Source organism: Neltuma alba, unplaced genomic scaffold (assembly GCF_004799145.2).
Source record: "Neltuma alba isolate B1F8T4 unplaced genomic scaffold, ASM479914v2 tig00011927_pilon, whole genome shotgun sequence".
In the NCBI taxonomy this organism is placed as follows: Eukaryota; Viridiplantae; Streptophyta; class Magnoliopsida; order Fabales; family Fabaceae; genus Neltuma; species Neltuma alba.
The window spans coordinates 449505-452361 of record NW_021636517.1 but is presented as its reverse complement, the minus strand read 5'-3'; the positions used below and the strand labels follow the sequence as shown (position 1 = coordinate 452361).

The following is a 2857-nucleotide window of genomic DNA, read 5'->3' as shown; positions in this document are numbered from 1 at the left end:
TAAGGTCGGATGCAAGACACGTGTGCCGCCGGATTAAAGACATGTGGCTTGATGATGTAAGCATGATGTCATCAAGATGACATCACCCTGGACACGTGTCACATTTCTTGGAGAGGAAGCTTACTTATTCAAGAAGAAAGAATGGATGGCCGAGATCGAATCGGAACCGACGGCCAGGATTTGTTCTAGCTTTCTATAAATACCCCCTTCCCCCTACCATTTCGTCCAAGCATAAGGAATCCATGGGGAAGCTCTTGCAAAATGGTTCCTAGAGAGAGAAAGAAGAGGGAGAAAGAAAGGCCAAGTGGTTCCAAGCCAGTTCAAGCTTCAAGATCAAGGTATGTGGTGGCTGTCGCATCTGATTTGATGCCTATTTCGAATTAGTTGCTGCTCATATCTGATTCTGAAATTTTTCATGCTTAAAGTACACTCTGTAAGCTTTAAATCCATGGGTAGAACACTCCATTTGGATATGTGTACGATTTATGGTGATTTTTCAAAGTTAGGGTTTGAAATCTGGAAACAGTGTTGAACTTTTGGAAGAGTTTCGAGTTCCGTACAATTCTGGTACTGTTCGGCGTTGAATTGGTTCCTGAGACTATTTTTCCTTTAAAGATAACTTGAGAAGCTTTCAGTGAGACTTGGAACCACTCAGTTTTGATTTTTCTAGAATTAATCATGAATTTTCAAAGTTGAGCAAAATTTCTGGAATTGCTGCGTGAACAGTACTCGAAAACCAAAATTTCCAGATTTGATCTTCTTGAATCTAAGGCCATCTAAAGTGGTCCTAGTTGACAAGAAATGGATCTTAAGGATGGGAAATGATAAGGTTTATGTTAGAGAAGTTAGAAACAAAGTGTGATCAAGTAAGAGCCAAGTGTGGAATAGGTTGATAACTTGGTCCTAATTGATGTTTCGCGTAATGTGCTGATGTGTTTAGGACCTTGGAACATCCAAGGGGATGTCTTGTTTATGTCAACTGAAGGCTCAAACACTTGGAAGGCTAGGGGAAGCAAACAGAAAGCAAGAGGGAAGCTATGTTACAAGGTAGTGAACTTACCTATACTGTGTGCTTGATATGTATGCTTGCATGATGTGATTGTGCTGCCATGATGTGACTAAGCTATGATAAAATGTTGCAAAGTTATTTTTGTAAGTTTATGTTATGTTTTGCCTTGGCAATATGTTATGAAAGCATGAAATGCTTTAGCTTACTTTCCATGGCATTCCTATGATGATGTTATGATAACATGTCGTGCATTTGCATTATGTCTTGCATGCTTATGGGTAGTGTTTGCTACTGAGATTCTCCCGAATCTCACCCTCCCTTAACAACCCCTAATAGGTATAAAGGGCATGGAGGAAAAGTCAAGGATGAGGAATGCAGGATTGATGGAAGAAGTCAAGAACGTGTTATGATCTTATAACATGTTAAGTTATGTAACATAGTTTATCAATTTATGTTTGATATGCCATGTATGTGGAATGATGATATTAAATGTTCATGATATGTAAAATGGTTTGAGGTTATGTATGGAGATATTATGTGGATTTATAGCATGACAAGAGGTGGAGAAATAAATTGTTTATAAAGATTGAATTAAGTTGAAGGGATAGAATGTCCCTAAATGAGTCACGAATTGGTGCCAATGATGAGGCAGACCAAATGAATGAATTTAGCCATGAAATTTGGTGACTATACAGGAGACATCCTAAGCTTTAAAACAAGTGGTGAATCACAAAAAATGGATGTGTATTCTAAGAGATATGGCTGTTCAAAGTCAAGACAGGATTTCTGTAAAGTACTGTTTCGACCACTTGAACAGTAATATTTAACGAATAAACTGTACTAATTGGCAAGGTTTGAGCTGTGAAAGTTATTTTTCCCTTGTAGAAAATTGAAAGAGCTTTAAGTGAAAATTGGAATCGCTCCATTCTGATTTTTGTAGAATTAGTTATGATTTTTCAAAGTTGGACCTGAAATCTGGAGTTTACGCAGTGAAAAGTAATCCGAGTAATTATGTTGAAAATTTTAATCCACGGGCTTGTACTTTGATCTGCTTGAACCATAACGCTTACAAATGCGTACTCTGAGGGGTTAAAGGTAGGATGTTTCATCTGGTACTTTTAGGAACAGGGATTTAGGGTAAGCATTGTCTAGTCTTCTGGTTCTTTCTAGTCATCTCTCCAATACCAGGGCCAGGCTTTGTTTATAGATCCATTGAAGAGTTTCTCTCCATGCAGGCCTATTGTGTCGGCTGTAGGGGGTTCTTAGGGACCACCACAAGTCTTCCAACTTGGCGTTGAACTCCTCAAGTATCTTTTGCATCTCCACCTTGTGTTGTTCATTGAGTTCAGCTCGAACTCTCTCAGTTTCTTCATGTAATCGCTGGTTGAGCTCCTCTTTAGATACCATGTTAGCAAAGGATGATCTAGTGCTTCTTCATGAACCAAAGCCAAAAACTTCTTTACTACCACTCCCTTTAGAGGCCCCTCTAACTCTGCCGGGATGGTCAGCCTTTCAACTGGCAGTGGCTGAGATATCTATCCATCCCTGAGGGACGAACGTACCTTAGGATAATTGCTCCTCAAGTGTATCCTGTAACATTAAAGCAACAAATTCAATTTAAGATAATTGAAAAAAGCAATTTGAAGCATAATGTATAAGTATTACTTACAATCCTCTCAGCAACAGTAGCAGACTCTGGAGTAATGTATTGACCCTTTTTAATCCTTGCTACCTTCTATTTTTCTTGGTGAGGAGGACTCTCAATGGGTGGAATCTGTAACACCCTATTTTCTAAGCTACTTAAAACACCATGTAAAAACTAGTTTGATCTTAAGGTCTCAATAATAA

The 2857-nt window shown here is 38.6% G+C and overlaps 1 long non-coding RNA gene across 1 annotated transcript; it reads left to right on the top strand.

The window, feature by feature from the left end:
• The first annotated feature begins 301 nt into the window (after positions 1 to 301).
• LOC114719592 (uncharacterized) lies at positions 302 to 1515 on the top strand. The gene is made up of 3 exons (XR_003737921.1): positions 302 to 338; positions 941 to 1047; positions 1346 to 1515. It is a non-coding gene; the product is annotated as an uncharacterized LOC114719592 (long non-coding RNA).
• Positions 1516 to 2857: the final 1342 nt, after the last annotated feature.